At 39.6% G+C, this 27,922-nt stretch overlaps 1 long non-coding RNA gene across 4 annotated transcripts; it reads right to left on the bottom strand.

The window, feature by feature from the left end:
- Positions 1 to 13: 13 nt before the first annotated feature.
- Positions 14 to 27,900, bottom strand: LOC106852493 (uncharacterized). 4 transcript variants are annotated; one of them, XR_015806475.1, is made up of 6 exons: positions 27,650 to 27,900; positions 16,726 to 16,897; positions 16,316 to 16,380; positions 6,000 to 15,909; positions 4,667 to 4,737; positions 14 to 1,836 (listed from the first exon to the last, which is right to left on the bottom strand). It is a non-coding gene; the product is annotated as an uncharacterized LOC106852493 (long non-coding RNA). The 4 variants fall into 4 exon arrangements; XR_015806463.1 differs by having other exon boundaries at positions 4,667 to 15,909; XR_015806467.1 differs by having other exon boundaries at positions 14 to 5,204.
- Between the last annotated feature and the right edge of the window lie 22 nt (positions 27,901 to 27,922).

Here is a 27,922-nt window from a genome sequence, read left to right as displayed (position 1 = left end):
ACCACATATGCTGTTAAACAATTTACTCATTTATTTAGATTTTTACAGCACTTATCCCATGCTCCAAGTGCTTTTAGAATTATTTAAACATTCAGTGCAACACTTAACATTTAAATTTACAATTCAGTTAAGAATACTCAGGTTATGGTAGAACAACCAAATTTAAAACTAATTTACTCTACCGAAGCACCCTCACAGAAAACCCACAGGGAGTTAAAGCTATCATCCCAGCTCCATCCCACATGTTTGCCTGGAAAAAAACTGAGGAAGAAAGGCAAGCAAGGCTCTGTGCTGCTGTAGCTCAAACCAATACAGACTCTGAAAGGGGAAAGGAACTACATTCCCGAATCAGAAACCCCTTAAGAAAATGCCCTGCCAGCTACTCTATTCCTTTAAAAGCCAATTCCAGCCATTCTGTCAATGGCTTACCACATCCCAGACTACTTCTTTGTGAGTTACAAGTCTGTGTCTGCTGAAGTTCACATCACCTCTCTCCTATGAGCACAAGGCTGTGTAGGGTTTATACCCACAGTCCAGCTACCATGGCTAAGCAAGTTACCAGAGATCAGTTGAACCCAAATAACTCTCTCTGAGTGCCCTTATAGCCCATCATAAATATGAGGTAATTCAATTTAGCCTGCAATGAAAATAGATTAAGCTAAGTCAAATCACCTTACATTTGTCAAAGGCGAGGAGGACACACGCGGCTGTTTCTGCAGCTTAGCTGATGCATGGTAACCTGTTAAACTGCAGTAACTCAATTGCAGGCCTGAGCCCCCACCTGCAGTCATTCAGAGGGGCTGAACTGCTTGACATGAAGCATGTCACTTTTCAGTAGGTTTTTTTCACTATTTTAACAACTCCAAGTGTCCACAGCATGAGCGCAAGTCCTGCCCCAAGGTTTCAGTGAAGTCTGACTTAACCAGGTGTGGAAATGCCTGCACCGGATTGCACATTCGAATTAAACTTGAAGTTTTTATGTCTTCTTCCCTTATGATTGAAATGCTTGCACTGCCAATTTAAGAAACTTTCATGGTCTGCAGGACTCCAAGAAATAAATGCTAAGCTTTTGAGACAGCACAGAATGGATTTAAAGTTGAACAGCAATTGCACCATTGCAAGGACAAGAATTACAGGAATGGTGGGAAGAAAGGGGAAAATAAGATTAAGGGCTAAGATCTAGAAACTGAATATTTTCTGACTCGTTATGTAGTATTTTTTTATATTTTCATGGACTGGATGACTAGGAAGAACATAGGTGTCTTGAGATCTGTATGTTCTACCTTATAAAGAACACCAGGTATATACAGATATATACATCCTACATCCTTATAAGCATTAAATCATTTCCTGATTATTATTTCTTTTCCTAATTACTTCCATATCAGATTTCCTCAAAATTTTGTAAATACTCTTGTTCCAATTTACCAAGTTTTTTATGTCAGCCCTAATGCTCTAATATGGGATTTCTTCCACACAGTTTGGAGATAAAATCCATCATAAAACAGCCCCTAGAAATCTTGGGACACTTCATACTCAGTCTTCACAATTTCCACATTTTGGACCTTCTGCACAAGTCTCTTCTTCTGTGATCATCTGCTATTTTCATCTTGCAAACCCTGCTTTCCATTTTCCTTTTAGTCACTGCATCCTATACAGAAGACCCTGGCCACCAGAAGAGCTCCAGACTTCTTGTACAGATGTCAGCCGTGTCCATGGTGGCTTTCTGGTGCATGCAGAAGTTCACTTTGCTCAGGAGTGGAAATCTCACAAACTCTGGCAAAACTTAGCAGTACTGTAGGACACAACGATAGGACAAGCAGGAAGGGCTTTAAACTGAAAAAGAGTAGATTTAGATTAGATACCTTATGTGAGGGAGCTGAGGCACTGGCAGAGGTTGCCCAGAGAAACTGTGGATGTGCCATCCCTGCCAGTGTTCAAGTCTAAGTTGGATGGCGCTCTGAGGAACCCAGTCCAGTGGCAGGTATCCCTGTCTATGGCAGGAGTGTTGGAACAGGATGGTCTTTAAGATTCTTACAGCCCAATCCATTCTATTCTTCTATGTATGTTCAGTTAACAAAGCCTGAGGAACCCTTTGGGGAGGTAAAGGAAATTAAGCCATCTGTACCAGTAAGCTTTTAGTGAGTTTAGCCTGAACAGAGGATGAGATCCAAGGCTCCTCTCCAGAGACTGCAGCAGGGAACAGCATTTTTCCACCAGCTCAGCTCCCACCTCCTTCCACAAGGTGATCCTGTCTCCGAGGGGAGAACAGGGACCAAGGGTGCCCAACGGAGCTACTAGAGGATCTGTTCTTTCCAGGAGATGTCTTGCTGCAGAGGCTCATGTGGCTGGCCTTCCCCTGACCCTTCCCCTCCCCGACCGTGCTCCACAATTAGATTTCATTAAAAGACAAAACCTCTCTTCCTCCTTCTCACTGTAGGGGTCCTGAGGGGGGGAAGGGATAGAAACATCATCTACATGGAAAATAATTTCCTGCTTGCCAGCGTATCTGAAATTGATGCAGCCAACAGCATTCCTTGTGAATGTTAAATTAATTTGGAAAGTCTTCATGTATTGTTCCTTACCATGAAAAGCACTCATCACTTCTCACTGGCTCTCTGCCCTGCCTAGGAACAGGGAGGGAAGTTTAACAGTCTGCACCAAAAAATGTTCATGAGGCTGTAGCATGTGGCTTAGCATGAGAGCTGGGAAATTCCTATCCCCCAAAATATAGGGCAGCAATGACAGCTTGTCTCAAATGCAGAGAATTCAGAATTTATTAATGCTGCTTCACCAACTGTGAAAGGGAGATTGAATTGTCCTTAAAGGAAAATAAAGGTAAATAATTACGTTCTTTTGGCTTCACACTTACTTAAAGCCTGCTTAGAGGTTTGGTACCTAAAAGCCCTCTGGACTAAAAGCCGTATCAGTATGGAAAACAATATTATCAAAATGTTGAAAGAAGCTAGAAATATTTTAAATACCTAATAAATCTTCTTCTGATGAGTTTGAACTGTGCATGGGAAATTGTACTGGGTTTGCTTAAATGCTATAAGGAAGCAAGAAGGATTCAAATTAAATTCTGGAGAGCAGGTTTGTTTCTTTGTTCTTTTAAAAGCCACTATATTGTCAAAATTTGATTCTATATTATATTTAATTTTCCATTGCTGTTTTACCTCACTCTAGATGCCTCCAAGTGTAGCCAGTTTCTCTCTCAGTGCCTCTCAACTATTAGGTCTATTTATATTTTTTGTTATTGAACTTGCTCACGCTTTCCACCTGCCTTATATTTCAGAGGATGAGGTTACATATTAAACCATTCTGTCTTTTACCTGTCTAGTAATTTTGAGGTTTTTTTCTTTACTTCTCAGAATGGATTTTCTTGTTATTAAATCCACGTTCCGCATCAGCCTGCTAAGTTGAAGATTGACCTTTAATTTCATTTTGCTTTTAGGCTTCCATTTCCTTCCCTAAAAACTATTTATGGTATTTCATTTCTAATTAGAAGTAAAGTCTGAGTAGCAAAAATTCTCTAACCTTTCTAACCTCATGAGCATTTGGATCCAGAGCATTTGGGCAGCCACAGCCAGGCTGACCAGCTGTGGAAGCTGGATCTGGACACAGATTTCGGTTGTCTGAAGGTCACAACTTTAGAAATCAGCATTTCCATGAAATTCATTATTTAGAGAGGGCTCAGCTATTTTATTTTAAAGAGTTTGTAGTACACTAACAAGAGGAGCACAAGTCTGGTTTTCCCAGCAATTACTCAATTCCCATGCAAGAGAGAAAGGTCTCCTAGTTCACCCACTTAGGAACTAGAGTATTGCCTCATAAAACAGACCAGAACTCCCCTGTTATTGCTCAACTCATTTGCTGAAGTTTAATTATGAGATATCATGAAAAGAAACATTTTTAAAGCCCATTTTTTAAAAACTGCCCTCAATAGCACTCATAAGAGACTAGATTAGGGACAAAACAAAATGGCTGAAACAGCATTATCTCCTTTATTCCAGAGAATGCAGAAGTCTCCTTGTAGGTGAGAGACTGTGTTAGAAAGCCAGAGGATTGGCAGAGCTGCACTATCCTTCACCTTATCCCTCCAGACAATGTGTGCTGTCTAATCAATTCTAAAACACTAGTTAGAGTAGGAGGTGGCTTCTCCTTCCTGACCTCAAAATTTTCTCCACATCTGTTGAAATGCTACAGCACATATTAAAAGGTACATGCTTAATACGTTCAACATCCTAAATAATCTTTCTCACTCTTCCCTCCCCCACTTTGTGCCCCCATATGCATATGCCTGCTCCAGAGGCACTAGTGGACTTGATACTTTTCCAACCTGTGTTTCAGATCATAATGTAGGTAGCTGCTTTTCCAAACAGGAGGGTTTCAAATCCTGCTTTGCAGGGCACAGAGCTTGTGCTCATCGCAGACCAAGGAACAAAGATGGAACGACTGCTTTTCATTCTTTCCATTTGAGACTTTTTAAGACCAGATTTCCCTCACAGCTCAATCTGAAAATCAACTCCTCTTTTACCAGACACAGTGAAAAGTAAAGTCATAATCCAAATGGGTCCCTGGCAGGCAGGGTAGACTAAAGCCAGGAGTGAAGTAGTGTCTCCGTTTGATAGTGAGAAGAAAGACACAGAACAATTAAATGGCTTACCTAGGGGATGACCAAGAAATAAACCACTTCCTCAAAGGTCCAGCTTTTAAGGTGATCTTTATTATCCATATCTGCCAACAAAATCAAGATGGAACTGGCATTTAGGTGGGGAGGTAGGAGGAGGGGAAGGCCTAATCTGAATAATCCAGTCCTAAAGACAAATTAGTAATGGTAGATAAAAAAAGAAGCATGGTCCCCTGCTTTCCGTTTCCAGCTCCACAGTAAGGATTTCCAAACTGGCTTTACTCATTCCAGGTGACTAGGAAAGCTGGAAAACATGGATTTTAATAGCACACACACCATCAGGTATATAGATCAATCACAGGGACATAGAGAGACATATTGATGGCTCTGTAGATTAATAAAGTGAAGGTTACTTGCCATTAGAGATGAGGGAAAGGCTACTTAGGCAGCCTTCCTAAGCAAAGGCACTTTAGCAGCCATATTGATTTCCTGCAAACACCTCTGCAGCAGCAACAATTTTGCTTCACCAGGGAGGGCCTGACCTTCAGCCCGAGGTTTGCCTTCCCAGAGCATCCTGTATAACCCCAAATGATGATACATGAGAACAGAAAGAAACAAGAAAGATCTTAACAGGCCCCAAGTGCCCAGAGGGTTTCAGAAAAGGGCTTCTCACACGTACGTTGCCAGCATCTGCTTAAAAACAATTCAATATACTGCATTGGCCTCAGCATGCAAACACCCAGGTAAATCTCAGAGAAGATAACCATTCTCAGGACTCTGGAATGTCACTCAAATCTCTGGAAAAATCAGTATTGCAAACAATGAGCATCTCCATCCTTCCCTTCATAGTTAAATTGTAAGAAAAATATGGCACGGGTTTATACAAAATCATTAGTTAAAGGAGAAGACATTTTCCACTTTCTGTGTCAATAGAGAACTAATCCTGGTTGTTGTTGCTATTATTATTTTTTATATTATTATTATTTCTACTATTATTATTACTATTATTATTATTATTATTATTTATGCACCATCTTTTTTCAGCTTGCCATTTGCAGTCTGGCTAGCCCAGACACTTTATTCCTTACCAACTTCTGGAATAAACTTTAGCTAATGAGCTTTTCTTTGGGTGTATCACATGTCAGATGAAAGACTAAAGAGATGAATGCATCATTTATGTCTGATCAAGTTAAAGAATACAGCAAGGGGGTAATGGAAAAGACACCTGTGACTATAACATGCAAAATCCACACCCAATCACTCCTTCCCAATGGTAGCCCTAGTTATGGAGAAAAACATGCTCACAGAAAAACAGAGAAGATATTTGACATCATAGCTAGCAGCTGAATGAAAATAAGTACAAACTAACCTGAAATCCTGACAATTCTTTCTAGTAGGTCCATTCCATGAAGGTGAGGTGGATATTTTTAAAGGATTATATTTTAACCATTTTCAAAGGGAAAATTTGACCACTGCCATGTATATTTTCCATCCATGCTGGCCTTATATTGGATCATCTGTCCTAGGTAGATTTTTTAAGCAGTTTGCTGCAGAGATAAAGTAGAGATTAAGAGATGTCTTTGTACCCAAGTCCCAGCCCTTTAAACAAGATTTCAGCATGGGCCCCTGGACATGTAATGCCTGTGTGTTTCCTTTGTATGTGAATCAGGTAGAAGTCCGTAAGCCATATCAATTGGATTGCAATTTTCGAGTAATTACCAATAGGCAGCCTGTCCCTTTGTGCATACCTGCTGGGAAAAATAGTATTTATCTGTATAACCTCTATCCCACATTTTAAAATCTTGCTACTTATTTAGATTAAATCTTACTGTCACTGTTTCTAGAAGCTATCAGGCTTTGTTGGGGAAGTAGTTATCTTGCTTTTCCAGTCTATGCTCTTTGAAGTTGCAAATGAGAATTTAAAAAAAAATAAAATTCATCAGTCCATCAGGATATTACGAAACCAGCTAATAGGTGACACAAATAAGATGCATTGCTTTAGCAAATGAATAGAAAACAAACAAAGGAAATGCTTATCTTCCTGTTTTAATATGTTAGTTCACTTTTTTCTAATATTTAAAATCTGACCACCTGCAAAAGATTATGAAGAGCCTCTGTGGATTTGCAGGAATGCTTGCAGTACTTGGAACAAATGAGATACTCTCACTAGCACACACTACTCCCTGCCATTCAGCATGCTAACAGCAAGAGACAGGGCCATCAGCAGTGCAATTGTTATTATTTGGTAAAGACTGGTGGTGACTTATGAGTTTCAGAATGCAGCTTCCTCATTTGTTTAATGTCGAGAGATTACAGTCTCCATTTAGTATGGTTTTATAACATGCAGGTGGGAAAAATTTCTTTTCTGAAAGCCTATCAGTAACTGGTGCCAATGCTGAAATATTCCTGCTTGATTCTTGCAAATGAATCTGTGCTGTGTTTGGGTAGAGCACGAGATCCAGATCCCATAACCAGTGGCTGCTGCCAGCTGCTGCCATGGGCTCAGACACAGTGGCCATGGACAGGGCACACTGGCCACGCACAGTGGGACAGGGGCCAGGCTGAGATCAGCCTCTGGGAGCTGCTGGGGTGCAGACAGAGCCAGGTGGAGGTGGCTGGGTGAGCAATAGGACTGCTGCACTCTCACAGCCCTCCAGCATGGCTCCTGGCCCTGGTGTCTTCCTGTCTTGGCTTCCCCACCACGGAGTGGGATAAATAGAGTATTTCCTGATATTAGAGGGGTCTTGCACTGAGGAACTCCCATGTCCTGGAGAAGAGATCCATCTGAACACTTTTAAAAGGCTGAGGAGGATTTTATGGACATCGAAAGAGTGGGTCTGGATTGCAAGCTACTTGAGGCATGGGCCCTTAGTGCATCTTTCCCCTGGATAACCCCAGCCTGATGACAGCATGCATGGCTTCACATGAATGCCTCTGTTCCACTCATTCATGTGGTGCCAGCCTCATCTTCCGGGCTGAAAAACCAAAGCTTTGTTTTGAGGGCTCAGGCTGAGTTGTGTCTTCATTCTTCAGCCCAAATCCAGTCTTTTGAGCAGGTTGGCAATGCCCAATCAATTTGTCAGAGGGCAAGGGTGGGCAGGCAGAGCTCTGCTGTGGAGAATGTCATCTCATGTTCCTTGCCTGCCTCCACTGCATTTGCTGTCTCAGGAAGTAGAGTTGGCAGCACAGTATTGTCTGTGCTGCAGCATGGAAGTGGGAAATAGGGAAGAGTACTAACAGGATTCTATTAGTGGACGTTAAACATGGAAAGTTAGTAAGGCAGGACACATTTCAGACACAACAAAGCCTACGGTTCTTCCCTGAGGGAACTTCTTTCCTTCTTCCTGGGAAGAGAGAAATAGGACACTCCCACCAGCAGTAAAGGCTCAGCACCGGCATAGTTCATTCCCGTGTTGAATGGGTCCCCACAAACATTTGCTGAGTGTGGGTAGACACAGGTAAAAATACTTAACAGAGGTGCTGGGAAGTTGTGTGACAAGGAAGATACCTGTCTTTTAAACCAAGACACCCTGCCCTGCAGACTGATGTGTGAAAATGAACTTTTGTGCTGAACAGGCCCCACCCGAGGGATCACTGGTTATGTCTGAATTGTTACCATGAGCCAACAATAGGATATAGAAAGGGCAAGTTTGGGGTTAAATTCAAAAGTTTTCAAAATAACGTTTCAAGCTGAATTCAGGCTCAAGGAAAGGAAAATTGAGGTTTGTGAGTTGATAGAAGGGTTGTATTCTCAGTGCCCCTATTTTTTCCTCATTCATATTTGCTGTTAATGGTATCAATGTAAAATATATGCTCTTAGCACTGTTTCGAAATAGGTACTGCCGTGAGTCCCTGATTTACCATGAATGTATGCAGGCATAAGCACGTTTTGTTTAGGGAACTTTCTTCTTTCGAGATGTGCTTGTGTTGTCCAGCTTTGCATCATCACAACATCTGCCACAGCATGAAATCAGAGTGACAGAGGGTCCAGCCTGAAATACTCTGAGTCAGGTTAGTGAAAAAACCCTCTGCTAGAGTAGGGGGCCCAAGCCAAAGCAGTCTGATTCCCTTAAGCCCTGAACTCCAGTGAAAGTGTGATCCAGGTGTTGCAGCTGTAGCTGATCCCAATTTAAAACCCCAGTAGAGGTTAATCTTAGTCACATTAGCATTAAGATTCTAAATATAGGCTTTCACTTGTCCCTCCTCATCAGAGTCTAAAGGTGCAGTGTATTTAGTGTGGTTTTCCTCAGCTCTATACTAAAGTGAAATGCTATTTCATTTCTTTTTTCCAAGCAGGGAGTTGGTGCATGCCTCCACAGAGAATTTATCCAGTAACACAGGTAGTTTGCAATAGGAAAAGGAGCTCTCCTGGGGTTTATGTTTATTTACTAGACCATTTCTCCCCTGTAGTTATGAGAAGGGTCAAAAACCATATTCAGATTTCACACCCTTGGTTCATTTGCAAACAAGCCTGCAAAACACAGTAGTTTCACCCAATGATAACTTGCATTTTTGCCTTTACTTTTAACACTGAATCTTCTTCCCCACTGCTGTTTGTAAAGGCTGCAGTGCTGATCTAACTTCCGGGTAAAAGAGGAAAACAAAGTTAAGAGGTTAGTGAGGGATTTAGTGCTGTACCTCTCTGACTTTGTTAGCAGGTGTCAGTCTGGACCTTTGAACACAGGTGATGACCTTAATTTAGTCATGAATTAGTCGTGTTTGGGCAAACTGGAGTGTATGATAGTTGACCCTGAAATAGGAAGGACAACAAAATAGCTTTATTTACATGCCAGATCAGGAGATCTCCCTACTAATTTTAAGATCTGCTAAGGCAGGGATAGTTAACTTGTCCCTCAGAAAAATAGTGGGGTTTGTTTGAAAAAACACAAAGGAAGAAAGAAAGCATGGCTTAACATATTTCCTTTATAAGTTAGATTGATATAGACAGGTTATCTATCCCTTCCCCCATGTACAGAATTCTGAACTGTGTGTTTAATTATATCTCACATTTATTTTAGACTTTGTGTCCAAAGATATCTTAAGTTAAAGCAGAAAAATTAATTTAGCCATCACTGAAATTCAGTCACCTCTGGGATGAAGAATGGCAGTCAAGGGGACAGCTAGTACACAGTGACCTTGGCCAAAAACTCTTGTGCAGAAATCTGCTACCACTGAAAGTGCCATGGGACCTAGCTTTGAAAGATTTTCCCATAGTAAATTAAATGAACGTGTATTTATCTGCTTCAGCAAAATGAAATGTTGAGTTGACTCAGCCAAGCCTCAATCTCTCATTTTAGAGGCTCTGGGCATTTTAAGCACAATGCAGAAAAGACCATGCTCTTGCACTTCCAGCTTAAAGCAATAATATTAAAAAGTTATAACAATACAATGACCAAGCAGGACTTTGAATTTCTCAAGAACTTGAGCTCTCCAAAACTACAAGGTGATGGTAAATTCAGAGCTTAGAGTCTTTCTATTACTTTTTTCTATTACTCATCCACACCTTATCAACAGTTTAAAAAACCAAAAAGATCGTTTTCATCAGCAGTGGGACAGAGACTCACATTTATCTGGGACAAGATATCCATACACATAGCAAACCTGCTAATTCAATGCTATTCCAATGCAGTGGTATTCTCCACACCAAATCATCCATTTGTGAAGTTACTTAAGCACTTACCTGCATATAAGATTCTTCTAAACAAAAGATTCTCTTGTTTCAATAAGTTTGTGAGAAGAAACATGATACTATTCTTTTGAGCATATTTAGCAGAAGTACATATAATGGACACTGTGACATTACTGAGTTTTGTTACAAACACCAGATATTTTTTCCCCTTCCATCTTTTTAGGCCATGGAAAGACAAAGTTTTGTTGGAAAAGCAGATTTAATATGTGATTAGAGGGTAATCACTATTCTCTCATAATATGCAAAGGGCAATTTTGGGTTGTGAGGTAGTCCGTGGGTCATGTGAATTTAATTGTCATATCCAGAGACTTATGTCACATTAAGTGTATCCCTAGTGAAACAGCAGAGCTGTAAATCTGAGAGATAGATATATATATATGCACACTATTTTTTAACAGAGCTATGGGAATAGTCCATTACCTATAAAATAAAGAAACAACATTAAACATGCCAGATCAATTTCCTCATGAAACCAGCAACAAATATTTAGCTAGTTACTACAAGAGACTCAATGTTGAGGTCAGGTTCCACACACTGTCCCTTTACACCATTTTAGCTTGTGCTTGCAATGCCTATATAGAAAGTGTCAGGTTAAACAAACCATCTTGGAAGACGTGAGAATAGAATCATCTGTAAAGTTTTTTCCCCATATTTCTTAGAATAATAATATTTCCAGTAAGAGAAGCTGAAACAAGCTGAGAGGGACGGCAAGAGTGCCTGTACATAAAATCCACACTGACCATCTTGTTCGGGAACTTGTCAGTCTGAAGCTGAAATTTTTACCCACATGAAGTCAATAGGGATTCTGCCCTAGGTGTAAATGGCACCTAAGATTATTCTGAATCCTCCATAGCCTACATCTTTTCACCTCTGCTCTTCACCCAGTGCTGACTTTCTACTCCCACTACTGAAATCAAACAGGCCTCCTATTTACCAGCAACCCATAACTCAGTCATCTCCCTGAAAACTTCTTTGTTTCTCTGCTGTCTTCTAGAACTCTTAAATGATCTCTTTCCTTTCTGAATTACGGTTTAAGTAGAAGGAGCAAAACTAGATAACATAAAAAAGCATTTTGCAGATATAACAGCACACCAGTTTGTCACTTCAGTTACCATGGCACACTAGTTTGTCAACACACATCCCAAGATAGGAATCTTAAAGGTCTTTTAGTGGGCATTGCTGAGAAGATATTTGCCATTTCACAGTGATTACATTACTTTGATATCACCATTTCCACCTAAAGAAAGGTATTGGTTACCCTAGGTGTCTGAAGCAGTGTTTGAGAAATGTTTGCTGTAATGAAAAAGAGTTTAAAAAGTGACTGAAGAGAAGGGTGCAGTCAAGAAAGAAGGCCACAGTGGAATCTGAAATCTAGTGTGCAGCTTCAGCCTTAAGGCAAATTTTTGCATTATTGTTATTATTTTGGTATAAGGCCTTGTGTCAAAGCCAGAGCTGCAGCCAGGATTTTCAGACTTAACCCTGAGGTTCCTGGCTTTTATGGGTCTAAAGTCAACTTTTAATGTTACTAAATCAGAGCCCAAATATGCTGAATAGATGTAACAGTGGGTGAAAGCAAAACGGAGAATCTCCATAGCAGTTACTTCAAGAGGCTCAGAAGCTCACCTCCCCTCACAGAGCTCCAAAGCACCCTGTCAAATGTGCCTCCTAATAATGTACTTATTCCTGGACTCCAGGGGCAGCCACTTTCATGGAGAATATATGTTAAGTATTATTCTTATAACAGCAAAATAACTGCCCTGGTTGTTGTTTCACACAAACTGAAAATTATTTGGCACCCACTGTTTTGCACAAGAGGACAGCAACACCTGCCTGAAAGTTTGCATCCCTTTGGTTGTTAATGAGCAGATCCAACATTTCCAAGTTGAAGCTACTTCAAAAGTAACACCAGACCACCAAAACTGCTTGCTGGGACATGGGGTGGTCTCACAGCATTGAATGAAGAACCAGGTTGTATGCATTGCACAGGATGTGGTGGATACACACATGCAGCTTTAGGTAAAGGGGAACTGATTTAACATTTCTATTTGGAACCTTCCATACCCAAAACCCCTTAATTATTGCAGAGGTATGACCTGCATTAAGGTTTTCTTTCTTGTTTTAAGGAATATTCTGCAGGCAGAGATAACTGTTCAAAAATGGCTCCACAGTACAGAAGTGGCTTGAACTATGGTGCTACATACATTAAGTACTAAAAACAAACTGCTGGCTATGTTTTGCATTTGACAAACCTCCTGTTTCTTTTTCTACTGGGTTTTGTTTTTTCCTAGCCTCTAGTTATGTATTTTGTGAGCATAAAGCAATCTCACATGCTGTAAGGCCGAATGCGTTTAAAACACAAATCATGACTCAGTGAGGAGATTTGAAGTTGTTTTTGAAGCTGATAATTATTGGCTTTGGCTCCTCACCGCTTATATCTGAAAACATACACCTCAGTTAAAAAGGGAAGGCTGTCCTTTGAAGAAGCAAAGCAGCTAACTCAGAAGTGGCCTAATGCTTTAACTGAGCTGAAGGTGCTCTGCATGGCGCGTGCACATGGACAGAGCACGCGTGACCGCGTGGGAGCACTTCTGGGTCTGTTCACCCATAGGGGCGTTCTGCTCTGCTGTGGAGTCCCAGCAGAGAAGGGCTCGTTTGCTTTTGTGGGTAATGAGAAAGGAGGAGTGAGGGGACTCTAGGAAGATGGATAGAATAGTAGGTATTCTTGCAAAATGTTTCAAATGTTGCATTTAAATAGAAAAGTCTCAAATTGCGGAGCTGGTCCACGTAATAGAGGGATCGGTAATTTTAAAAGAGTGCCAGAAATGAGCCAATTTCACAAGCTATTTGAAGGATATTTTCATGTAACTTTTAGCCAAAGCAATGTTCCAAAAAGTCTGAAAATTGAATCCTAATTAGTTGCAAGTATCCCTCTGGCTCAAGTTGACTATTATATTGTGCTCCATGCTCCCGAAGCAGATGAGAGCCATCACACCTTGCCAACATATGACAAGGAGAAAGGTAAACTCACCATGCCATTGCTTTCAGAAGAGTTTAAATCAAGAAAAGAGAGAAAATTACACAAATCTTGCAGGAGAATTGCCATTCTTTCCACATAATAACAGTCATCTGGGATAATACGCCTGTATTTCACTTGTCAAAGCATGCTGTTTACTATTTGGTCTTTTAATAGTGAATTTAGTGAACATTAAGAGACATTAGGGCAAAGCAGGAATTCTGATGTTATATCAGCTCACTCCCCTGCCCCTCAGTACACAGGTCTTTACATTTCTTTGCGTGTTCTGAAAAGACCTTATACATCTTTTCATTTACGTTTAGCTGACACTGCAGAAAAAGAACCTGACTAATTTAAATCTTTATTAAAAATATAAATGCATCAAATGCTAAAACTGCCTGTTCATAAATGATGAATAAGTTTGGGGGCTGCTCTGGGGATAAGAACATTCTTTGAGTTTTTGGTTAGTGCTCCCCCTGCACCCATCGCCTCCTCGTGAATTTTTTCTTGTTGTTCTACAAGAAATGAAATGCTAATCTCAGCTCCACCTCCATTGGGTCACCTCCAGGTCAGCATATTAGAGAAATCAGCAAAAGAATGAAGACAGTCTACTCCAACTGCAGGGCAGGATGACCCAGTTATTAATCAATCTGATGGCAGCATTTGAACAATGACAGTCATCTGTCAGAAAGCAGGAGGTGGCTCCTCATTAACACACTGCTCACCTGCCCTGAGCTACAACTCTTTTATAATAATATCTATCATTCACCTCCAAGGTGTTGCTTCTTTCTCTGGCTACATGAAATAACAGGCACGATTTTCTTCCCCCTTGCCGGTGCTTCATTTTCTTGGAGATACTCAACCAACATTGCCTTACAAAAAAGGGAAAAAAAAAAGAAAAAAGAAAGAAAAAAGAAAAGGAAAGGAACAAAAAACTACTAAACTAGTGCAAACCAGAGAGACCGAATGACTTCTAACTAATTTTCTAAGACCTTCAAATGTTCAGATTAAAATAAAAGTAAATTGAGTTATTTAACACTGTAACATACCACAGTTATAAATCGTCCTCTTTCTTCCAAGTAACAGGTCAACCCTTATTTTTGCCAATCTGATTTCACCACTAATGTCCCAGCAGGTTATCTCACACCATCTTTATATTGTCATATACCTTTTAAAATTACTCTGTTTCGCTCTGACAGTTTCCAATCCACATGCAGATGTTAAGCCAGAATAATATATTAAGCAAATCATTCTTTCATAAAATGCTGCTTATCAACACACATTTTTGTTATTAGATGCACATATGCATGGAGGTCAGATACAGGGCTGATGACTAACAACAGGCAGACCTGGTTATGCCATTTTCTTTGTCTAGGAAGGGGCTCATACCAATTTCCATCACACCTCCCAGAAATCTGACCACAAGATATGTCTTTAAAGGGAAGACAATATACAGTTGCACAGTTACATCCAGTATAATACACTGGACCAAAAAGCTGCAAGGCATCTACAGATGTATTTCCTGCTCCCCTGTCTTTGATTCCAGTGCATCAGTTACTTCATACTCTTTAAAATCTACTCAAACAAGAAAATGAGGACCTATGAGGCATTTCATTAAAGAAAAACCCCATGGTATTTGATATAAACACAGTGGGTACTATTATTTTACCCAAAGGTCCTACCCAGCTTTCAGCTCCACATAATCTGCTGCTGCTTTTCAGCAGCTCCCCCTGGCCCCTCAGCCTATTATCTTGTCCCCCTTTATTCCTGTACCTGCCCTGCTGTTGATTTTGTGCAATTTGTATGAAAAGATTACACAGTGCAGGAGTCCTAAGAGGCATTGTATTATCTGTGGTGGATGCTGTAGCACCTTTTTCAAACCTAGAATTTGTGTGATGCAGTTCCTGAAATGATACTGAACATCACAGTGGTCAAGGGGAGGTTCAAGTTTCTCAGGCTTATTAAACTATTACTAATCATATAAAGTACAACAATGCCTGAGCACCAGCCAAAATGAGAAGCCTTGGTGTTGGGAATAAGCTGGCTGGGGTTGACTCTGTATCCTGAAAATCTTGCAATGAAAATGGACATGAGAAACAAAATGATGGAGGGAACTTCCAAGCACAGCAAACAATGCATTTGCTGCCAATACTTCATGAGAGCCACAGTGTCCTTCTGCAGGATGTGCTTATAAAAAGGAGATTTATCCCCAGCTCTGTGGGGTCTCCTGTACCAAAACCAGGTGTGGACAAGCCACCTTCCTCACACAAGCCAGGCTTTGGTGAACAGACCAAGAAGTAAAAGGCAGCAGCTGCTTAGCAGTGATTAGTAACAGCCAGTGCTTCCTCCATGTGTCTCTGGAGGAGTTCTGCAGTATGGCACCTGGAGAGGAGGGGGTAATCACTGACTTTGAGTGCCCCAACACATCACAACCACGTCTGTCTGCTCAAATGGATGGAAAATTTAGCTGAGATACAGAAGTGCTGGTATTTCTGGTCCCCTTTCCACTCCAGCAGGAAGGACAACATCTTGCAGGCTGAATCACTTCCAGTTCCAGCTGGGCATTACTCACATATGCTAAAATGGGGGAAAAGATAGCACCATAAATGCTTTCAGTACTCAAAATAAGAAATTAATTTCAAATTTGGGAGTCCCGATGATATTTATTTCTCACTTTCTTGTTAGCAGGCATGAACTGCAATTTTACTAAAAGGAGCAGTTTCATATTTTAATTTTGTCAATAACTCAAAGCAGCATTTTCTGCATTATGCTATTTATTAGCATTAGATACAGAAAAATAAACAACACAAAAATCCAACCCAAAACTTACAAAAAAAATGCAACAAACCAATCACAAAAAACACACAACCAACAAACCGATCAAAAAAAATCCCCAAACACAACCACACGTTAGAAACACTAGAATTACAGTTTTTCCGTCTAAACTCTGTTTGTTTAGGCAATTACAGTGCCTGCTACTTACCCGTAATGTTCTCCTTTTAGTTAGAGTGCTCTGTGGATGATTTGATGCTGGTAATGTCTAGTTTTCTGGGGGGAGAGATGGGAAAGGAAATGTTACTCCCGAACTCTGACCTTCGTGGATGGCTTTCTGGGGAATGCACTCCACTAATTGTCTTCTTTTTGAGCTGCAGTGGATGTAATTGCATATATAAGGCCTGTGTTTTGCTTGCATTATTCTTTTATGGTACAGGACCGTGTCCACAATGGTGCATTAAAGTAATAATAATGAAAATAGTATCCATCAAGTAATTTCAATGCTGTTACCACCCTGGGATGGAACTATCCTGCAAATCCTGCGTGGTTACACCCGGGCTCCATCCGCCCCCTTGCCATTAACCCTCTGTTCTGGATGGCAGGGCAAGCAGCACCCACCTTGCAATTCCCAGGCTTGAAGATTTCTTTCCATCTAAAAGAGTATTTGGTGGCGTAGTTAGTCCTCCCTCCTTGGCTATAAGAACACGTGCATTTTGGTGCGTGCACATCTTCAGCACAGCTGGAGCAGGAGCTGTCAGGGAGAAGCTCATGAGCCCTCAGCTTCACCCTCCTATGAGGGAGAAAATATTATCATGTTACAGGTGAACAATCAGACACATTTAAGCAATACACCAAGCTCTAGCATGTGAATTAGTTTAAAATTAATGAAGGTAGCCACACTGTTATTGAATCTTTCTCTCACTCTGCAGATGTGCCTGCAAACCCTCCGTGGCTGGCTGTTTGTGCAGAAGGGCCCCGAGGCACATACTGGGGCTGACTTCTCCCCTCAAAGCTTTTTCCTCCAAATAATGCCTTTTCTCCAGGGGGGGAAAAAATAAAACAAACCCAAAAACAAAGAAACAAAAAAAACCCACCCAATCAACAACATCAACAACAACAAAAAACCCAACTTCGTTTTATTCTTCCTTTTGCTCTCATTTCCTCCTCGTTTTGAACAGTTACTGCTCCACTAGTTCCAGGCTAAAGTGACGTGCCTCATATTTTGTTGGGGTTTTTCCCCTCAGTGGAAAACCTTAGAAATAAAATATTCATAAGAGACCATCCACCTATTTTTCCAATATTGTATTCTTCACTGTTGTTTGTATTTGAATAAGAAATTAGCATTAAAATTCCTGTTCTCTGTTATTAATTTTGTCCGAATGGATATGTTAATTTCAGTACAAATGTATTATTGTACTGAGCATCCCTTTTATGTGGTGTATATAGATGTATAGTCTCCCTCTATATACAAATAATATCACAGTACATCACCCTCTCATGTTCTTTGTGTCTCTAGACATATATATACATATGTATGCATGTTTATATACGTATCTTTATGTGTATGTGTGTGTTCCCCTGTGTGTATATATGTATGTGCGTGTATATATATATATATATATATATATATATATATATGGATAATACATACATAATTGCCCGGGCTTTACAAACGGATGCCAGCAAGCGAATACCTGTCTATTGCTCTGTCAAATGTGACTCGCTGGGAAAGCTATTGGGTTTATAGAAGAGACAAACATTTCAGGCACGCCATTCTGGGGTAATGAAGCATGGCAACAAAATATACCTGTGCAACATTTGATAAAGATGAGCTGACACACCAGTCCAAATAGGTTCTTTTGTGTGTCTGCACGTGTCTACCATCATTGCTTTCATCTTAAAACAGGAAGGTAGCAATAGCAGCAGCAGCTGGCAGGAACCACAAGAGGAAGAGCAGCTCACACAATTAAACGTCGTTTACCTCTGGCCTTTATTTCACTCCTCTCTCCCCCTAATTTATTATGTGTTTTCTCCATCTCTATGCAAAAAAACATGGGCTCAATTTTTCTTTCTTTCTCCTGCTATCTAGCTCTTTTTACAGAGGGACTAAACAAGACAATAGGCAAAATCCCATGGCATTTAGCTTTGGATCTTAACTTGAAATGCTTCTTAGTGGGGTTTTTATGGCCGTTATTGTTCTTTGATTAATGTAAAGTAAAATTAAACCCTACAGTTACACATTAGAACATCAACTAGAGAGAAGGCAAAACTGCACTGTGCACCTCGCTTTACAGAAAACATCCTTTGTTGTGTTTAATCTTCAGAGCAAAGGAAGGGAAAAGCCTGACCTGCTGTGGGGACTCTGGAGGGGTAGGGAAAGGAAAGGAGGCACAGTCTTCAGCTGTGGTGCCAAGCACTGCAAGTGACCCAAGTTACAGCACTCTCCGTATTAGGGGCTGGACAGAAGCCCTAATTTAGGCACAGCTTCCATTGAAGTCAACAGGAATTGTTCAAACAGAGAGGTGTCTCACACTCTGCCTGACTGCCAAAGATCTTGCTTTCATGAGGGGTGGTATCTCTACATAACCAAACTTTATGGTGGTTTTAACATGGTTCTGCACCAGTTTTTACCTATGAGACATGGCCGTATAAATCGTTCTTCCAGGGTAAATTAAAAACTAGATTTTCATTGCCTAGAGATATTATACATGTGTACGCTTGCAAATATTTGTATTCAACTCAAATGAAAACTTAATTACTTCTAGTATTCTGGTTAACATCTTCTACCGAATAGGATGAGGTCTTTCTTCTATATATACTGTATATGGCATATGTATATGCATATTGTATATGTGGTTTCATTTCTTTTTCTTTTCTTTTTGCTTTAATAAATATGCTCTGCTCTCATCTCTTCTCCTTGCACAAAATCTCCTTGGTATGTGTGATTTTTCACTTTGCCATCTGCTAAATTCATTTCTACTCCATGTTTCCAGAGGTTCTTTTCTTCTTCTTTTTCCACAGATGTTTTTAGGCAGAATGCATAACAGTCCAGACAAAGTAAAACATTCAGCATTATGGTTTTTGAGCAGGGTTGGAATAGGGGAGTGAGACAGAACGAGTTTGGCCCCTCATAATATCTATACTCAAGCAACACAGAACTGAAATGGATCTTTTTTTTCCCCCCCAGCTAGTAAAACTCCTGCTAAATCTTAAAGAGAGTTCACAGGTTTGGCATTGCATATTCCTCAGAGCAGCAGTATTTTCATTATTTACTACTAATCACTGTGGCTAAATTATAAATTAACATGCTTATTCTTTTCAATTTTCATCGGTAGTCAGAGCATGGGAACTTCAATTTCAACCTCTGGTTGTCCCCCACCTTGCACCCATTTCGTGAAATCTATTGTATCTGTAGCCAAGTTCACAAGTTAAATGACACATATGTGGCCTTTCTGTTCATTTTATCTGACACTAAGACAATTCAATTGACGCTCAGCATTAAAAAAATCCCCAAAATTACAGAGCGTCTCTGCCAAGGGTAAGAACAGGTCAAGAGCCAAAGGAATTTAAGCAAACTGTCTTTTATACACAGGAAGCAGTTAACATATGGAATAAAAGAACAGGGATAGCAATTGATGAAACATTTGGGAGAAACTTAGATAAACAATCATAAAAAAGATTTAGACAAGTGCTTAGAGTAGCCAAAAAAATAAATAAAACTGGTATAGAGTGTGCAAGTCACTTCATCGTCCTTCTATTCTGAAATAGCTGAAATAAAATAGCAATGAGCAGATAAACTGCAAAATATCATTATGATTTAGTAGCCATTTCTTTCCATCAGAGCTACTGTTTTAATTTTCATTCTTCCAAATTACAAAGTAACAATAAAATATCTTTTTCGATTTATGGCAATGAGACCCTTTTAATTGAATTTCAGAAATGAGTTGATTTGACTGATGGGTAGGTAATGGGAATATACTATTTACAGTTGGAAATGCATTTCCAGTGGAAGGATGAGAAAAAGCACAACAAAATAGATATTTATAAGCAGGATTTTGGATGGCTTACATACACACACACACAAAAAAATATATATGTTGACCTTGAGGCACAACAAATAATATTTCTGTTTAATCCTAAAAGCCTCTACCTATGAAAAAAAGTTCATGAACACTTAGGCTATTTATTTTAGTAGCAGCCAAATGTACAAGCACTATGACCTCATTGTAACTCTTACTTTTTCTCTCTGTACAGAGGCATGGGATTGACGGTGTTTTTTTCCTGAATGTTATGCCAAATCTGGAAATATTGGCAACTTATAGACCATCTCACTCTGCCTGAGAGTTAATGTGGAGTAGCCTACATCAGCCATCACTTTTTGCATTGCAATGGCAAAGTTCCAGCTGACTTTAATGGAGCCAGAATTTCACCCCAGGTGCATTATTACAATTGACTAGGGTCTGATAGATTGATTCCTGAGATGCTCTGGATTCCAGATGTGGATCTCATAAAATTGTAGAGTGTGGTTTGTAGAGTGTGGTATGTGCAAAGCTTTTTTTTTTTTTTTTTTTTTTTCCTTTTTTCCCCCCCATTAAATAAACAATAATAAAACACAGTCCTTGTAAGCAATGCAATAGAGAGTACATGCTTTTTTTCTCCTCTGTCTTCCAAGAAATACCTCTATCTTCTTTCTCTATTACTTATGATCTCACATTTATATAGCAAAGAGGAAAAACTAAAACAACAACCAAAAAACCCAGCCAGTGAGTGGCATCTGGTTTAATATACATGTAGAGCTCAGTCTGTGTGCCTGCTGAAATTTTATCAGCAACACCTACAACAGAAAGTCTAATCAGAAGCCAACTGTGTTAACAGAGACTGAAAAATAACCTAAAAAGCCAGGCATTGTAAGAGGAATAGAGCAAAAGAAGCCCTCCTTTGCAAAGGACTTGGTGTGATAAATAAAGGGAGAAGAGAGGAAAGGAAGAGAGTTTTCGCACTCCAAAAAAAAAATCAAACCCTGAGACCTGGAAACCACATGATGCCATCATCAGGGAGAGGGTGTTTCCTGTTCTTGCTGGGTCTGTCTTGCCTCGGGGAAAGGAGGATGGCTGCCCTTCTGTAACTAGGTATTTGTGCTGGCTCTTCCAATTCTTCTTTCTGTTCTCTTTTGCCCATATAAATATTTGAAGTAAGTCCATCTACATCCATCTGCATTTCTATCAGGAATCTAGGCATTTCCAGGGAGACGAAGGAAAAAATATCTCTATTCCCAAGACCCAAGTAACAGTGGGACAGTTTCCACTCAGTAAGGACATAATAACAAAATCTGAGCCTTTTTTTCCCCACTTCACTCAGTAGTAGCAGAGGGAAATAGTCCTCATGCTTCACAAGACAGAGATGGGGAGATGCGGACCATAGAAAAGGATGGAAGAGGAAGATATGCAGCCAGTAGTGATATCCTTCTGCTTCTATCCTTCTATCCAACTTCCCAAGGGTTGGGAAGCTGAGGCAGAACACAAATTACAGAGGTCAGGTAGGGAAATTATATTCAGTGCTGCAGTAAGGGCTTGTTTGCATTCTCTCACATGTATGTGCTTCACATAAGTTAAAAAGAAGAGATGGGAGGAACGTCATCCATATGTGTGAGCAGTGGGAAACATGCTATGTAGAACTTTGAAATATTTCCTAGCGAGGATTTGTTGCCAGAAGCAGAGGACTGCTAATAAAAACAATCTTGGCCACCAAAAAGAAGAAACACAGAAAAGGGGAGTGTCTGATCTTGGGGTAATGCTACTCAGAGCTGTAGAACCTGCCCCTACTCAAGTCACTGACTGCAAAGTGGCAAAAGCAGACTGCACAGCACCGGGTGAAATCCCAGAAACTGTTAAATCATGTGTTAGACGTGATTGAAAAACAGAATGACAAAGAAGGAAGAGTTTCCATGAAGCTACATGGAGCAGAGATTAAAATCACTGTACTATATAGAGAAAACCCAACAAACCCAGTATATATGCTATCAAGGAATACCAACAGTAACTATCCCTGTTTGTGAGCAATACAGTGGTGTTTTAAAGAAGTCTGTAGCCACTGTATTAAAAGACATGTCTGGTCTTGTATTTCTCAACAAATGTCCCTGTTTACAATTCCTGCCATGGACACAAAAATATTTTGTGTGAATCTGTGTTTGTGTGGAATTATCAGATGCACCAGCCCATGGAAGGACAAACATGGACAAGGTCAAAGGAAAATATTCTTTAGAATAGCCTTTAAGCAGGCAGAGGAATTAGGCCTGATTTATGAATGTATTTCCACAATTCACTTGAAAATTTGTAATGTCTGTGCAGCCTGGCAAGAAAAAAAGGTGAGGGTAATGTGAAGGAATGCTTCTATTCCACTTTATTGTAAAATTATCCCATGTTACCTGCTCTAATCCCCTGAAAACAAATTAAATCCTCACTAAGCTGACTTTAAATCAATAGTTTCATTTAAGAATAGTGTGACTTAATAAAAATAAAAAACTAACTGGTCCAGCCAATTTAAGAGGGAAATAAATCATTGCCCAAGGAAAAAAGCAGATTTGACTTGTATATGGGCCACAGTTTTGTTGAGGGGCTAACCTGCTGTCTAAATTAACTTGGGATATATTACAAATATCATCAGCCTCATTCAGAAATCTGCTCCACTGTACTAGGGAAGAAGATTGCCAAAAAAAAAAAAAAAAAAAAAAAACCAGAAAAAAAACAATCCCCAAACCAAAACCCAAGTGGAAATGTTATGAAATGAAACAATATTTCTGAGAACACTTAGTAAATCATATAAGAAAGCATGCCTTTGAATTTCCCTAAAACATCACCTCACACTCCAGCATCTTCCTTGTCTAACTTGTTTGGAGAGGATGTCTGTGAAGCAAAAAGGATGCCATATTAGCAGCTAGGGCAAGAGCAAAACATTAGAAATGGGAGTGAAAGGAGCAGAGCAATGAACAGACAGGCAAGCTGCCAGCTGTTTAATTCATTCATACAGCAAAACTAGTTAAAATAAAAACTGAATAAATTATTTGTAAATCTATAGATTGAATTATCCCTGCAATCTTTGCAGTTTGGTGAAGATATTACTTCAACATTATTAAGTGTGGACATATTTATCACTAATTTACCTTTTAAATGTTATGAAACTTGCATAATAAAAGTCTTATAGGTTCAGAAGACCAGAATATAAACAGAGGCCACAACAGAGCAGCTTACTCAAATAAGTGCAAGTTGTGCATTGCAAGCCACTGACAGCAGGAGAATTTAATAATCTTGACTCCAGTTGACTTATTCTAAGCATTCCCGGATGAATACCTTTCCCTGTCACCATGTTTCCAGGCAAACCTTTGAAAAGTATATTTTAAATAATCTGTGTAAGGGCACCCCACAAGTTGGCAACAAAGGACAAGACTGGCTTGTCCAGAAGCTCAGGAAATGCTTTAACTATGCACCTGTCTTGTAGCCCACTGTGATAATCTGTAGGAGCTGACAAGATTTCTGGATTTGCCTTAAATACATTGAAGTCGAGGCAGGGATTGTGGTGAATCTGTGAGCTTATAGACCTGGCTTAGAATACAGGACTTCTCATGCAGCATTCCTTTACATTTATCTGATTCCCCCAACACAATCCAAAAAGATGTTTATATCTTCATCTCATTTTTTCTTACAACATTCATGAACAAGTAGGAATAAACACTAATGACTCTAATGACTCAGGTGATGAGAACACTAAGAAGTCATGGGATGAATGGGGAAGAAGAATTAGAAGCACATGAAGGAACAGTGACAGGGTGTAGACTTTAACCTCTGTATTCTCCATGCTGCACCAACAGCACAGGCTTGCCAGCATTGGCAGGTCCAACATAAAACTGCCTTACAGAAATACTTCAGTGGAGAAGGAAAACAAATAGTAAAATGTCCTAGTTGATCGAAGTGGGGACGCTGTTCTTATTTGCTTACTTTTATTCCTAATACAAATATTACCATAAAGAGCAATTTTATTAAAAAAAAAATGCTCAAGGGTGCCTAGGTTTTCAAGGAACTGGAAGAGATGGACTTTGAGGGCTCCAGAGGAAATTGGAGAGTATATAGCAGAGCAAAATGCTCCAAACTGCCTGACAGAATACTATATGACTGTGTTTAACAGGTAGTTTGGAGTTGCAGTTATCCATATTTGTATTCCCCAGTAAGTGCTCCTAGGCTCTGCTATCCCACTGTGATTTTGAGATATGAGATCTTAAGGGGAGTTGGATCAAGTAGTGTCTCACAAGATCATCTGCACTAGGCCTTTTTTCTCTTGGTCATAATTTTTCTTATCCTTTCTCTATTCTGAGCCTTCCTATTTATTTGTTATAGGGATAACCATCTGTGTTAGAGCTAGAATGAAGGATCATTGTACATGTTACATTTGTATTTGATGGACTCGTTCTTGCTAGATAAAAATACAGTATGTGGTTGTACACAGTGTCAGACTAAAAATACAGAAGTTAGTTTTCTTTCTGGCTTGGAATTATGTAATGAGCTTTAAGACGAGCTTCATATTCCTAAATATTTATGGCTGCACTCTCCTGAGTGGGAAGGCCTTCACTATTCTCCAAACTTCTAATTTCTTTTATTTTCAAATTCCTTAGAATAGAATAGTTCTGTTCATACTAGCCAGAATTCTCCAGAAATCTGTGAAGAGAACCAATACTGCCTAACTCATTGAGTCATTCAGTTCCCACAAATTAGTATTTTCAAAGCTCTCCTTTTGGATTTCTCAACTTTTTTTTTTTAATTTGGCATCTCCCAGCCACAATTAGGACTCTCAATAACTGACAGTATCAGACATTAGTCGTATTTTTTTTGAAAACTTTTCCCCAAGCCATAGGTCATGACATTTCTGTTTGCAAAGCCTTGCTGTCTTATTGGTTCTCCTCTTGTTTCAAAGCTGAACGTTCAGCAAAAGGTGTCTATTTTGCATTTGCAAGGTATCTTCAAATCAACTGTTGCCTGTAGTAACTTGCAACTTAAATGTGCAAAATCCAGCCTGTTAAAGAGAGACATGTGAAGAATGCAAATCAGGTCAGAACTGTACTGACAAAATGATAACACTCAGAAAGCACTTGTAAGGTTATGCAAAAGGTCCACACCTTGAAGCTGAATTTTGAATATTTGCCCTTTAAATTCTATTATAAGTTTAAGGCAAACCTCCGGGTTTCTTAACATTCAATTTTGACAAGTGAATAAATTACTAAGAGAATATTATTCATTGGTTTAACAGAAAGGGAGAATAAGTTACCATGTAAAGACACTAGTAAATGATACATTACAGGCACCATCACTGAGATGCTCACATGATATTGTCCTGGGGCAGAAGATTATTTATATATTTTTACCTAGAAAAGAGACAAGGACACAACTTCATTGGTAAAAAAGAAATAAATAGGTAATAATAATGAACTAATGCAGTGAATATATCACATGCATTTATGGTATATACACTGCAGAGGGAAAAGAAGTAAATAATTACATTTTAAAACCAAAGTGTTGCAAGAATCTTGACTTTGCTAATTGTGCTTAAAGGTTTTTTTTTTGTTTCAAAATTCTAGGGTCCTATTATTGGCAAAAAAGATTTGCAACCCAATATAAAATTGTGTGCTTTGCTGTTTAACAAGGTTTACATATCTGAGGTCACTCCATCTTCCTGGATTCACTCTACTGGTCAGACTTTCAGGATACACCTGGGTGTAACAACCAGTACATAAAAACCATTTGATAGCACTACCTATTAATTTTAGAGTGCTTCATAAATTAGATTTTGTAATCTGTTTGCTTTTACATTTTAATGTCCTTGGCATCTAATGGACCATCATATTTAGTTTTTAATCTGGATAACATAAACTACAAATGCTCAGATGTTCCTGATCACCTGGATGATGAGAAAATAGAAATACTCATTCAAATTTCTGGAGATGAAATTGCAAGAGTCGCAAGTTTCTGAGAAGCTCTGGCACAATCTGAGGATGTGTTTAGGTAGTGCAGTCTACCATGCATCCCTACAGAGGGATGTTCCCTCTGCAGGTGGTCAGCTCAGAAAAGGTTGTGTAGTAATTGCAGAAACCCAGATACCCATTCCCACGACAGAGAGTGTCATGTGCATGCCTAATGCAGTTGGAGCTAAATTTACAGCCTGCAAATAGCTTCTTCTGAGAGAGCTAGATCTGGGGAGGGCTATGCAAAGTTTTTCCTTTATAAGAGTGCTTGTTGTTAATTAAAATAAAAAAATGCTTTATATCTTTAATTAGTTCCTTCATTTCATGGTTTTTGGGGAATCACAATAAATATTTGGGGCTCCGGATTGCTTTTGCCCACCATTCTCCCCTATCATTGCCCATCATATAGCTGACTACACATGAAAACTTACCAAGAGACCAAACAAAGAACTATAAATCTTTCTAGCTCATGGTAATCTCATGCATTCCTGGTTCCCAACTGATCTATCAAGAGGTCATTTGGTTGAAAGCCAACTTTCCAGACCTCCTTCTCTTGTCACAGTTTTAATTTCCTCTTTTGCTTGCTTTATTCTCAGTACTGGGCCATTTTAAAAGAAATAGCATTTGCATCTTTACAAGGAATGCCATTTTAAATAAGACATTCTTGGGCAAAAACAAAAAAGACCCTCTGTCTCTGAGGATGTGTCTTGACAATTTGGTTTTAGTGTTTGGGAACACATACCACTTTGTTCAGTTCTATACAAGCAGATAGTTTCAGACTACTATTTAATACTACACTAACGCAAAAAAAAAAAAAAAAAAAAAAAAGGGAACACAAATCATTGGCTACTTATCCCAAGGCTGGATACTTACTGTAGACAGCTGTCTTCTCCCTGTCTGATGGCAGAAGTACTTTAAACACACAAGCAATATCTTCTCTTGCAGATTTGTGTATAGTCTGACACACAGAGAATCAGACCCAGGATGGGGGGCAGCAGTCTTCCAACATTGCAAAGGACAAACTTATTGCCTGGCTGGTTTTATTTTAGCTTTTATAAGTGAGAAGCACATCTTGGCCATGATTGATCTAACAGTCTGGTTTTGGCTTTCTAGTCCTTGGTCTCTTTCCCAAGCTGGCTGTTGACAGACTATGGAGCATTACACATGGGTTTTAATCTTCAGGAAACATAAAGCATATGTAGCTGGCTCCAAATCACCAGCTCTCCCATACCACAGCAAAGGAAAGATGGGGTTTAGGAAAAGGGCTAGAGTACACAGGGGTGGGAGTAGTGAAAGCTTACGGAGTATTCCATATAACCCCAGCCACTGCCATGATCCCACTGAGACTGAGACAATTAAAATTACTTGACCAAGGTTTCAGCTATTTGAAGCTAGGCCAGAAGCTGCTTGGTCTCTACAAATATCAGAAAGATATCGAAAACGCAGCACAATGTTGTCTCTCCCTCTCTTCAACTGCAAGTATTTCCATTTACACTCAGCTGGTGCATTCAATCTAATATCATGTTTCATTCTTACCTGAGATGCAGTTGGAAATCAAAACAGTCCTTCAGGCAGGAAAAAAAAGTAAAACTTTTCCACAGATGATGTCACTTCTTTCTCTCCTCTCCCAGCATTTGTTCCTGTTCTTGTTCTTTGTGGTGAAGGAAAAAAAGCCCAAAGAACTCATTTGATTTGCTGCCAGTCAGAGGATGGCAATGCTCTAATTTATCACATTCAACCCGAAATTCGAGTGATGTGAGTTGAATCCTGTCCCAGATTCTGCAGCTCAGGCCTTTTCTAGACTAACAC

This window comes from Sturnus vulgaris, chromosome 1, assembly GCF_052056855.1.
Source record: "Sturnus vulgaris isolate bStuVul1 chromosome 1, bStuVul1.hap1, whole genome shotgun sequence".
Taxonomy (NCBI): Eukaryota; Metazoa; Chordata; class Aves; order Passeriformes; family Sturnidae; genus Sturnus; species Sturnus vulgaris.
This window is presented reverse-complemented; position numbering and strand designations above follow the sequence as displayed.